This window comes from Notechis scutatus, chromosome 1, assembly GCF_049901735.1.
Source record: "Notechis scutatus isolate UNSWTSFEM ecotype Mainland chromosome 1, rNotScu1.2, whole genome shotgun sequence".
NCBI lineage: Eukaryota > Metazoa > Chordata > Lepidosauria > Squamata > Elapidae > Notechis > Notechis scutatus.
The window spans coordinates 327,337,444-327,349,825 of NC_142009.1; the positions used below are offsets into that span (position 1 = coordinate 327,337,444).

At 40.0% G+C, this 12,382-nt stretch overlaps 1 protein-coding gene across 7 annotated transcripts in view; it reads left to right on the forward strand.

The window, feature by feature from the left end:
- CSNK1G2 (casein kinase 1 gamma 2) overlaps nucleotides 1–12,382 on the forward strand; it is a 113,006-nt gene that overhangs the window by 45,588 nt on the left and 55,036 nt on the right. The window contains exon 1 of one of the 7 annotated variants that reach the window (XM_026681075.2): nucleotides 10,047–10,279. The exons of the other annotated variants lie outside the window; for them this stretch is intronic. The gene's annotated coding sequence lies outside the window, so the exon portion shown is untranslated. Of the gene's footprint in view, nucleotides 1–10,046; nucleotides 10,280–12,382 lie in introns of those variants that run through there. 7 annotated transcript variants of the gene reach the window in all.

Here is a 12,382-nt window from a genome sequence, read left to right on the forward strand (position 1 = left end):
CTTAGGAAAGGGGTGAGGTCTAAGGTTAAAGTTTTTGGGGTTTGGGGAAGAAACTACAGAGTCGGGTAGAGTATTCCAGACATTGACCACTCTATTGCTGAAGTCGTATTTCCTGCAATCAAGTTTGGTGCGATTTACTTTGAGTTTGTATCTATTGTGTGCTCTTGTGTTGTTATGGTTGAAGCTGAAGTATTCACTGACAGGTAGGACATTGCAATGTATGATTTTATATACCATGCTTAAGTCAGACCGAAGACGGCGTAATTCAAGGTTTTCTAGTTCTAGAATTTCAAGTCTGGTGGCATAAGGTGTATATATATATATATATATATATATATATATATATATATATATATATATATATATATATATATATATTTATATATATATATATATATATATATATATATATATATATATATATAATAAGGTTTATATATATAATAAGGTTTATATATATATATATAAACATTAGTAAACATAAGTTATTCAAATTCATTCTAGTACTGGTATGAGCCTTGTAAATCTTTCACGTTTCTTTTCAATATTTATCAATCTTTGAGAACAATTGAAATGTTTCCCTCCCTTCTTCATTATTACGTTAATTATTAATAAGCATACCATTGGATAGTCATACAGTTTTATCTTATAAATTATTTACTATTAATAAGCAAAATAATTCATATTCATTCTAGTAACTGGTATAAATTTCCTTATACATCTTTCACATTTCTTTTCAATATTTTATCAATCTTTAGAAAGAATTACAATGTTTCCCTCCCTTCTTTATTATTGCATTAATTATAAATAAATATACCATTACATAACAATACAGTTTTATCACATAGATTATTTACTTATTTCATTTCTAACTCATTACAGTATTCTACTGTCACAATCTTTTGTACCTTTGCAGAATCCTCACTTTTAACTTAATTTAGCCATTGTCTCTGTGTTTTCTAGCTGAGCAAATACCTTTAATCCTAGTACGTTCCCTCTTTTTCTTTATTTTCTGCTTTTGTCCCTCATAAATTCTTTCCCTTTCTATCTTCCCCCCTTTTTTCTCATCCCCTTTTTTATACCCTTCTCTCTCTAATTTCCCCTTCTGTAGTTTTCTTTTCTGCTTCTCCTTGCTGTTATACTTATTTTTCAGACTATTTTTCTTTTTGGCTGTTCCCTTTGACCTCAAACTTTTAAGTCCTTTACCCCTTTTTACCACACTTTGCATTATTTGATCATTAAAAATGGCTTCTTCTTTGTCCCACCCTTCTTCTTGCTCTTGGAGCTTTTCCTTTTCCTTTTCATAGTTCAGGATCTCTAACTTCAAATACGAAGCCAAAGGATCTTCCTCCCCTTTTTGCATCTTCTTTCTGTTTTTTAAGACTCATCTTCAATTCCTCCAGGAGTGATGCCATTTTAAACACTTTTGAACAACCACCCGATTGACTTTAAGTAAAAACAGAAAAAGAAAAAAAAAAAACAATGCCAAAACCTTTTTTTTTAAAATATCACCAAATGATCCCAGACTTCTTGTTTCTTTCCTTTACTTTTCCTTTCCGTGGGTTACTGTATCTTTTAATAAGATTTCAGTTACAATGTATCCTCAGGAGTCTTTTCAAAGTTTCACTGTTAATCCTCTTTATTTTTCCAGGTGGCACTCCATTTTTTCATTATTCCAAGTTCCACTCTTTTGCCTCCGCTCTTCTCCTTTTAAAATGACCAAAAAACAACAACTTTATTCTCCTTTTGACACTTAGATTTCAGATTAAAGTTGCCTATTAGTGTCAAAATAGTTTAACATAAATTTCTTTCCATACCTTTTGTAATTGTCATTATAAAGGTTTTTTAAAAAGGGGTTTTAAACCTCCTTTTCTCTCTCCTTCGCCGCTTAAAAATCTTCTTTCAGAAGTATCCCTCTAAGTACTTTTAAATTCAGGATACCTTGCTTAGATGTTCTTTGTTGTTTAGCCCGGTCTGTCCTACTTTCCTCTTTGTCTTCCTCCTGCACAATCTTATCCAGTCGGGTTCTTCTTTGAGGTGGCCATTTCTGACTACCGCTGCAACCGCCTTTGAGAAAGGGAGTTTAAACCAGCCAAGGAGGAGAGATGCGGCTCCCCTCCACTCGGCTAGCAACCTCCCCCCTCTTCACCTCTATGGGGTGGCTTCAGCCCTGAATCCAAAGGATCGAGGCGCTCCAGCGGTGAGCACAGATCGAAACCGCGCACGATCACGGATTTCGGTCTGTCGCTGAAGAAACCCAAACCGGAAGACCCCGAAGGCAATTTCTGTTCCATTGGTTGATTGTTCTTGCTGTCAGAAAATGTCTCCTTATTTCTAGGTTGAATCTGTCCTTGGTCAGTTTCCATCCATTATTCCTTGTCTGGCATTCAGGTGCTTTGGAAAATAGCTTGACCCCTTCCTCTCTGTGGCAGTCCCTCAAATATTGGAACTCTGCTATCATGTCTCCCCTGATCCTTCTCTTCACTAGATTAGCCATGGCCAGATCCTGTAACCGTTCTTCAAATATTTCAGTCTCCAGTCCCCTAATCATTGTGGTTGCTCTTCTCTGCACTTTTTCTAGAGTCTCGACATCTTTTTATAGTGTGGTGACCAAAACTTGATGCAGTATTCTAGGTGTGGTCTTACTAAGGCAATATTCTAGGTGTGGTCTTACTAAGTGGTATTAGTACTTCACTTGATCTTGATTGTATCCTCCTCTTAATGCAGTTTAGGATTGCATTGGATTTTTTGGCTGCCGCTGCACACTGCTGACTCATATTTAGCTGGTTGTCCACTAAGACTCCAAGATCCCTCTCACAGTTACTGCTATTGAGCCTAGTTTCACCCAGTCTATATGTGCACTTTTGGTTTTTCTTGCCTAAGTGTAGGACTTTACTTTTCTGTATGTTGAATTTCATTTTGTTAGATATGGCTCAGTGTTCTAGTCTGTTAAGATCCATCTGGATCTTGAGCCTATCTTCTTGGGTGTTAGCTATTCCTGCCAGCTTAGTATCATCTGCAAATTTGGTAAGTTCCCTTTCTATTCCCTCATCTAAGTCATTTATGAAGATATTGAAAAGTCAGACATGACTTAGCAACTGAACAACAAGTTCCTGGATCTTCCATTTTTGGTTCTGAACAGGGATGAAAAGAAATGAACAAAAGAATGAATGAATGTTGTGTGAATTACAGGTAGTCCTCGAATTACAACCATTCATCTAGTGACTGTTTGAATTTACAATGGCATTGAATAAAGATCAGCTGGGACTCGGGAGGCAGAGAATAGATGGGGGCGGGGCCAGTCAGAGGTGGTATTCCAAACTACTTAAAATTTCCGCTACTGGTTCTCCGAACTACTCAAAATTTCCGCTACTGGTTCTCCAGAACTGGTCAAAACCTGCTGAATACCACCTCTGCTCTATACATTTCTATAAATCTTGGATATAAAGGGAGTAAAAACATTTTGCTTGATTTTTTTTTTTTTAAATGCCCCATGGAATCTAGTTTCCTTGTCACAGGCAACGCTATTGCTACGACAAACTGTATACAATAGGTGGACCAATTTTCCTTTGAATTGAAGCTTCTCTACTGTGGCTGGTCTTTTCCGGTTCCCACAACTTCTGATCTTCTCCAGTTGCCCAAAGCAGCGTTCAAGAGCCACTGCTTATTCTCATGCCTTGGCATGTGGCGTGTTTACATTTCATAGAGAGGAAGTCATATATGGGGTGGGTGGTGCATGAAAAGAAGAAAACTCAGAAAATAACCAGAGCAGGAGAGCACCAGAGATGAAGCAGGAAGCAGAGCTGGCCAAGAATAAGTCTGATGGAAGAGAGGCTAACAGAAAGCCAGGTAGACTTTCTTAAATGGAGCAGAAATTGAACACAGTGATAACAACAGTAGGAATTTGATTGGAAGAAGAATGTTAAACGAACATAGTTAGAGCGGATGTTAGATGTTTTGGTGTTGGTACATTACTCCAACCTGGGTTAAAATGAATAATTTCCTCCCAAAAATATTGGAAATGTAACGAATTGGTTCAAGTCTCATTTCACAAACGATGGCAGTGTTGTGAAGCCAAACAATACTGGAAAATGTTACATCATAGAATGGAACAGATTTTGAAGGTTATAATTCCATAGCAACCTGAGAAATTCTTTTTAAATTTCAGTAGATCGTATAATATATCCCTTCGAAGTGCGCTAAACTAGCATAGTCTGTATTAATTGCTGCAAGAATTTTATGTGGAAAAAGTGGAAAAGGCTTTGAAGTCTTTTTTTAGAAGAAAGGCTAATTAACTGATGGAAATATGCTTTCGTGTTTACCATAACTTCCAACATCAAAACTAAATGATGTATAATTCTGATTAGAAATCATTTTTTTGGGTTATGTGATACATGGATTGTGCCAAATAAAATGATTTGGGTTTCTTATCTGCAGAATAATATTTTTATCTGATCTATAACTATTTTGATCTAATACATATAGTTTCTTGACTTACGATCACAATCGAGCCCAAAATTTCTGTTGCTAAGCAAGGCAGTTTTGCCCCTTTTTGTGACTTTTTTGCCACAGTTGTTAAGCAAATCACTGCAATTGTTAAGTGAATCAAAGCAAATCCGGCTTCTTCCATTTGCTTGTCAGAAGCCGGCTGGGATGGTTACAAATGACCCTGGACAACCATGACTCCAGGATGCTGCAAATGTCATACATACATGTCATACATACATGTCGGTTGCCTGGACAGTGCAACTGTCATGAATACATGCCAGCTGCCACATCTGAATTTCCATCACATGACCATGGAGATCAGTGGTGTGTTTGAAATGTTTTTACCACCGGTTTGGTGGGTGTGGCTTGGTGGGTGGGCTTTGCGCGTGCGTGCGGGCTTTGCACACGCACCAAATGCGTACTTTGCGCAGGCACAGAGGCTTTTTGAGTCACCTCCTGCAATCCTGCACCCTCCCTGACGCTTCAGCAGCATGACAATTGCTGTGCCGTGCAAAGCAGCTGCGCTTCAAAAGCAGGACACAAAGGATATGGAAGCCTGGGCAGCAGGCGGGCCCAACACAGAGTGCCGGAGAGAACCGGTTCAGTCTCTGCTGCTCATTGCCGCTACCGGCTCGTCAGAACCGGGCCGAACGCCTGTAGGCCAGACAAGGAATAATGGATGGAAACTGAACAAGGAGAGATTCAATCTGGAAATAAGGAGAAACTTTCTGACAGAACCATCAACCAATGGAACAGAAGTTGCCCTCGGAAGTTGTGGGAGCGCCATCACTTGAGACTTTCAAGAAGAGATTGGACTCCCACCTGTCAGAAATGGTGTAGGGTCTCCCGCTTGGGCAGGGGGTTGGACTAGATGACCTACAAGGTCCCTTCCAACTCTGATTATCTGTTAAACGTGTAAAGTAAAGTAAAATAGGTGGTAAGCTGAAAATAGAAATAATAGGGGAGAAAGATTTGAAAACTTATGTATGGATGAAATGATATTGATATTGAATTAATGAATTGAAATATGAAATGTAAACTTATTTAAAGATGAGTGAAATGGATAATGATATGAGTTAATATTATATAAGAATAATGCAAATGAAAGTGTGACTATGTATAAGTGTTATAACCTGGAAACATGTTCCTCATGTGGAAAGATGCATAAAATTTTAAAAATAAAAAACTTTTGGGGAAAAAACAACAACAGGCCGAACCGGTAGAATACCACCACTGATGGGGATGCTACAATAGTTGTGAGTGTGAAAATAGAATACCTTTATTGTCATTGCATTCCACGAATACAATGAAATTTGAAAGCTATTCCAGCACAGTGCCCCAAACACCACATCACAATCACACCACAAGTATTTAAAATTAAAATCATTAAAATAATAATAATAGGACTAAATCACAAATGCACTGTTTGATTCAAGACAGTTATTGCCTTGGAAAAGAAACTGTTTCTCAATCTATTAGTCTTCATTTTAAGACACCTATAACGCCTCCCTGATGGTAACAGATCAAAATATGATTGTCCAGGATGAGAATGGTCTGTGGAGATTTTTAGTGCTCTAGAGAGGAGTCTGGTCTTCACAATCTCTTCCAAAGAGGAAAGAGAGCAACCGATGATTTTTTGTGCTGTGTTTATAACTCACTGGAGCCTCTTCTTATCCACTACAGAGCATCCAGCATACCACACCGTTACACGGTATGCCAAAATGCTCTCGATGGTAGACCGGTAAAAAGTAACCAGCAACTTCTCACCCAGACCACTCTTTTTCAGCAGCCTCAGAAAGTGCAGGCGCTGTTGGGCCTTCTTTGCAGTGGCCATAGTGTGGACCGATCAAGTAAGGTTGTCGGAAATATGAGTTTCTAGATATTTAAAACTATGAACTCTTTCCACAAAGTCTCCATTGATATATTAGTGGGAGAGGCTCTGCTTTGCATCTTCTGAAGTCTATAATCAATTCTTTGGTCTTTTTGATGTTCAGGGTGAGGTTATGACTCTTACACCACAAGACCAGTCTGAGAACCTCTGACCTATAGGCTGTCTCGTCTCCTCCTGATATGAGTCCCACCAACATGGTGTCGTCTGCAAATTTTATTATAGAGTTAGTGGGACAAGAGGGAGTGCAGTCGTAGGTGTAGAATGAATACAAAAGGGGGCTCAGCACAAAGGGGTCCCAAGTCACTTTTTTCAGTGCTGTTGCAACTTTGAACGGTCACTAAATGGTGGCAAGTTGAGGACAAGTACAAGTAGTCCTCGACTTACAACATTTAGTGACTGTTCAAAGTTACAACGGCACTGAAAAAAGGGACTGATGACCATTTTTCACACATACAGAATGACTATTGCAGCATCCCCGTGGTCACGTGATTTACATTGGGATGCTTGACAACTGACTCACATTTATGATGGTTGCAGTGTCCTGGGATCATGTAATCCCCTTTTTTGGAACCTTCTGACGAGCAGAGTCAATGGGGGAAACCAGATTGACTTTAACAACAGTGTTACTAATTAAACAACTGCAGTTGATTCACTTAACAAATGTGGCGAGAAAAGTCATAAAATGGTGCAAAACTCTCAACAGATTTCTCACCTAGCCACATAAACTCTGGGCTCAATTGTGGTCGTAAGTCGAGAACTACCTGAATATTGCTTATTATTTATACTTCTGTTAGTGATTTGTACAGGTAGTGCTCAACCGTTCTTTTAGCATTTGCTTGAAATTACAACTAAATTACTGAGGGAAAAAAACCTTTCTGTCATCTGGTCCTTGCATTTACAACCATCACGGCATCCCCACAGTCACCTGATCAAAATTTGGGTGCCTGGCAACCTGCATGTATGTATGACATTTGCAGCATCCTGGAGCCAAGAGATCATCCTTGGTGATTGGTGACTTTCTTTGCTTGGCTTCTGACAAGCGAAGTCTATGGGACAAGCCAGATTATCTTTTAATGACCAAATGATTCACTTAACAACTGCAGTGATTCACTTAACAACCATACCAAAAATCATACCAACCATACCTATCATAAAATTGGGCATGACTTACTTAAGCACCGTCTGGCTTAGGAGCAGAAATTTTGGTCTCAGTTGTGGTCCAGAGTTAAGGATTACTTGTATAGGCAGTCCTCAACTTACAACAGTTCATTTAGTGACCATTCAAAGTTAACAGCGGCACTGATAAAAGGGACCTATGACCGTTTTTCACAGTTATGACCTTTGCAGCATCCCCATGATAATGGGATCAAAATTCAGGTACTTGGCAACTGGTTCATACTTATGACTGTTGCTGCGTCCTGGGGTCATGTGATCCCCTTTTGCGACCTTCTGACAAGCAAAGTCCATGAGGAAGCCAGATTCACTTAACAACCAGGTTACTAACTTATTATCAACTGCAGTGATTCACTACTGCAAAAGTTGTATATATATGATTCGTTTTTAAAAGTGTAAAATTTAATAAAATTTTCTATTAAAAAAAAAAAAAAGAATGTCGTAAAATGGGGTAAAGCTCGCTTAACAAATTACATTATAATTTAATTATTTTAATAATTATTTTAATTTAATTTTTTTTAATTAACATAAATTTTGGACTTCGTTGTGGTCGTAGGATGAGGACTATCTGCACTGGGTTAACCAAATGTGTTCAATTTAAACTCCAATAAGGAACATTATTATCTGTATCGGAGAGCAGAAAGGACTTGGATATGGGTAGTTTAAAACATAAGCCATTACAGGGAGTAGCCTGCTGCCATTCAGACACTTGTTAAAATGGAAGAACAAGATTTGGGAAATGTAGTTTTGTGGCCATGCATGTGTGTTACCTGGAAACCGTTCCAGTGACAGAATTTTGCATACCAGTACAGGTAAACCTTGATTTAACAGGTAGTCCTTGACTTACAACCAGAATTGAGTCCAAAGTGTATGTTGTTAAGTGAGAACTTGTTGCAACATTTCTTCAGCAAAACATCTGTTAAGTGAATTTTGCCCCGCTCTACAACGTTTCCTGTCGCAGTTGTTAAGTGGCTCATAGCAGTTGTTAAGTTAGTAACCTGGCTGTTAAGTGAATCTGGCTCCCCCATGATCGCATGTGCCTGGGCCCACTGCAGCTGTCATAAAGACGTGTCGGTTGCCAGGTGCCTGAATTTTGATCACATGGGCATGCCTCAATGGTCGTAAGTGTGAAAAAATGGTCATCAGTCACTTTTTGAGCTATGGTGGCACAGTGGTTAGAATGCAGTACTGCAGGCTACTTCTGCTGACTGCCAGCTGACTGCAATTTGGCAGTTCGAATCTCACTAGGCTCAAGGTGGACTCAGCCTCCCATCCTTCCAAGGTGGGTAAAAGGAGGACCCAGATAGTTGTGGGGGGGGGGGGCATATACTGACTCTGTAAACCGCTTAGAGAGGGCTGTAAAGCACTGCGAAACGGTCTATCAGTCTGAATGCTATTGCTATTTTTGAGTGCCATTGTAACTTTGAACGGTCGCTAAATGAACTGTTGTAAGTCGAGGACTACTTGTACTGTCATATACCCTCTTCCTTGAGGCAATGCTGTGGATAATAATGATGGGAGATCATAGTAGCCTAGATGTGTAAACCAGGGGCGTCTAATCGTGGAGACTGTAAGACTCTAGAAAGAGTGCAGAGAAGAGCAACAAAGAGATTTAGGGGACTGGAGGCTAAAACATGTGAAGAACAGTTGCTGGAACTGGGTATGTCCAGTCTAATGAAGAGAAGGACTAGGGGAGACATGATAGCAGTGTTCCAGTATCTCAGGGACTACCACAAAGAAGAGGCAGTCAAGCTATTCTCCAAAGCTCCTGAGGACAGAACAAGAAGCGACGGGTGGAAACTCATCAAGGAGAAAAGCAACTTAGAACCAAGGTGGAATTTCCTGACAGTTAGAACAATTAATCAGTGGAACAACTTGCCTCTAGAAGTTGTGAATGCTCCAACACTGGAAGTTTTTAAGAACATGTTGGATAATCATTTGTCTGAAGTGGTTAGGGTTTTCTGCCTAGGCAAGAGGGTTGGACTAGAAGACCTCCAAGGTCCCTTCCAACTCTGTTATTCTATTCTATTCTATTCTATTCTATTCTATTCTATTCTATTCTATTCTATTCTACTTGTTGGACTTCAACTCCCAGAATTCTTCAGCCAGCTATGCTGGAATTCTGGGAATTGAAGTCCACAAGTCTTAAAAGTTGCCAAAGCTGGATACCTCTGGTATAAACAGTGTTGAGACTTTAGTGATGGGCTTTTTCTTCGGTTCTACCAAATTGGGATGTGAAGAAGCCGAGGTTGTGAGCATTCCTAGGTTGTCAGCCTGCAAGGTAGGCTTTGTTTGTTTTGCCCAGCACCAACAACACATGTACCTTCCTAGGGTTTAGCCCTGCCCTTCCCTCTTGACACACACTGACACACTTTCAGGAAAGCCTTCCCCGGCTGGCGGCTCTGTGTGTGTGTATGTGTGTGTGTATGTTTATGATGCTGCTTCCTTTCTCAACAGCTGGCCGCCGCCTCCTCCCTCAAGCAGTGTCAGTTTCTTCCTGACGTAGCCTCAGCCGATGATGATCTGTTCAGTCCTTTTTGTGAGTAGTTAAGGAGTTTCCTGTTGAAATAGGAGTCTACGTGGGTACAGGAAAAGGAGGAAAAAAAGGCATTTTATTCTGGCTGTTCCTTGGATGTGTTCCGCTCAGGGTTGAAAATTTTCACTCGTGCAAATCAAGGTCCTTAAGGCTACTATTTGTCCCAGAGCACATAAGGAAGGAAAAGGAGGGTAAGAAAACCAGCCGTGTCATAATATTTTAAGTGCTACATAGTGAAATGTCTTTCTTGGTTAATTCTCTGGAACATAAAATGGGCTGTTTTGTGTTGGTACAGAAGCTCGTGGATTTCAATGTATTGTTTCCAACCAGGGTGACTGAGATTCCTCTAAAGATAATGAAGGACAACAGTCATATTTTGTTGATTTTCTGTCTGGTATTCAAAAATTAGACTGCTTAGGAATACAGAAGGACCAATTAGCTCGAGTGAAAGACATTGTACAAAAGTGCATTGAATATCAAGTCTAGGCCCCGTGGATTGGTTTGAATTCACTTTCTTTGGAATCCAGTTGATCTAGTTTAGAAAGGATCCATCTATTATTGCTTTGGAGATTAGATTGGGACGTATTTATTGAATGGTTTCTAACATCCCAAGATTGAATTTCCACTTTTGTCTTTTCAAAAGCTAAAAAGGAAGGGGAAATGGTTTCTTGGAAATGGCACTTGTATTCATTCCACGCATGGCACTTTTAAGTCCTTTGAGGGCAACTGGGATAGAAATGTAAACATAATAAAAAAATAAAATGCTGTATGGAGATGTAGATAGAACTGGAAAGGACCATTTAAAGTAACTGCATCCAAACTCTATACTTCTTGTAGAAATCCCAATTAAAGCATATCCTTCAGATACCCAGACCCTTCGTGGTTTGAGGTAATCCTCAACTTACAACCACAATTGAGCCCAAAATTGAGTTTTGCCCCATTTTATGTCCTTTCTTGACACAGTTTTTAAGTGAATCACTGCAGTTAAATTAGTAACAGGGTTGTCAAGTAAATCTGGCTTCCCCATTCACTTTGCTTCTCAGAAGGTTTCAAAAGGCGATCACTTGACCCCGGGACACTACAACCGTCATAAATATGAGTCAGTTGCCAAGCATCTGGATTTTGATCACGTGACTATGGAAATGCTGCAATAGCTGTAAGTGTGAAATGTGGTCATGAGTCACCTTTTTCCTCTCTGTGGCTCCGAGAGTCCAGAGAGAGGGGGGGGGGGTAGGCTCGAATCCTTGGCCTATTGGACTGTGTCTGTGCATTGATTGAAGCTCCACCCTGTGCCATGGCCATGCCCCAGTTTTCGACTCAGTCCAGCCAGGATGGACGTGAATTCTGGGGCTCCACTTCGCTTTCGAGGTGGAGGCCTTTTTTCATTTTAAAAAGTCTTCAACAGTGGAAAATAGCGATTTGGAGAGCTGCATCCAGGAAAGGGTTTTTTTAACCCCCAGTCTTGGTGGGAGCACTCAGGGTGGTGGCCCTAGTGTTTTAAGCCGCAACCGCGTGGGAGCAGTTGGAGCAGCTTCCAGCAATCAGCCCGATAAGGGCCTCAGCTGTTCGGCACGGCAGCATGGTGCTGTTGTAACTTTGAATGGTCGTTAAAGAAAATGTTGGGTCAAAGACTTACCTGTATATCTAACAAAAGAGAGCTTTCCACTCTCTACTCTCCATTGGTAACTGGCTTCACTATCAGACCACTCAACTCGTACTTTCTTACAAGGCAGGGAAGGAAAATGGGTACTGTCCAGCTCTCTATTTTAAGAAAATATTCAGTTCCACCTTTTCTTTTGGAGGTCAAGTGGCATACGTAGCAGGCCCTTATCCAGTTTTCCCACTTCAGCCTGGTAGCATAAGTTGGGCTGAAAAAGAGAGTCAACATGGGCGAAAACCACATTGTGGACTTCCGTGACTTATAGTACATTTGAGTCTAGGTCCTCTGATCCTTGCCCAGCACTTCAGAACAGAATCTCTCCCAAGGAGCGATCCTTATGTTTGCATATCATGCTGAGGCAGAATTTTTTTAACCATAGCATATTAAGACAAACAAGCAAGCCATCTTATGGCTAAATGTCAACTCCAGCCATTGTCATCTTCAATTCTGTTTTAGGACCTTGCCAGAGCTAAGTTGGTTGTCAGTATATTCTTCCCTTATTGGACCAAGGAGCTATTGTGTGCTTTGTTTTATTGTCTTTTTAGAGCATAACTAGAAATGGAAAAAAAGGTATTTTTTTTCTGCAGTAGAACAAACTAATCCTGTAGTGGGATGCAAGGGGAAAAAAAATCAG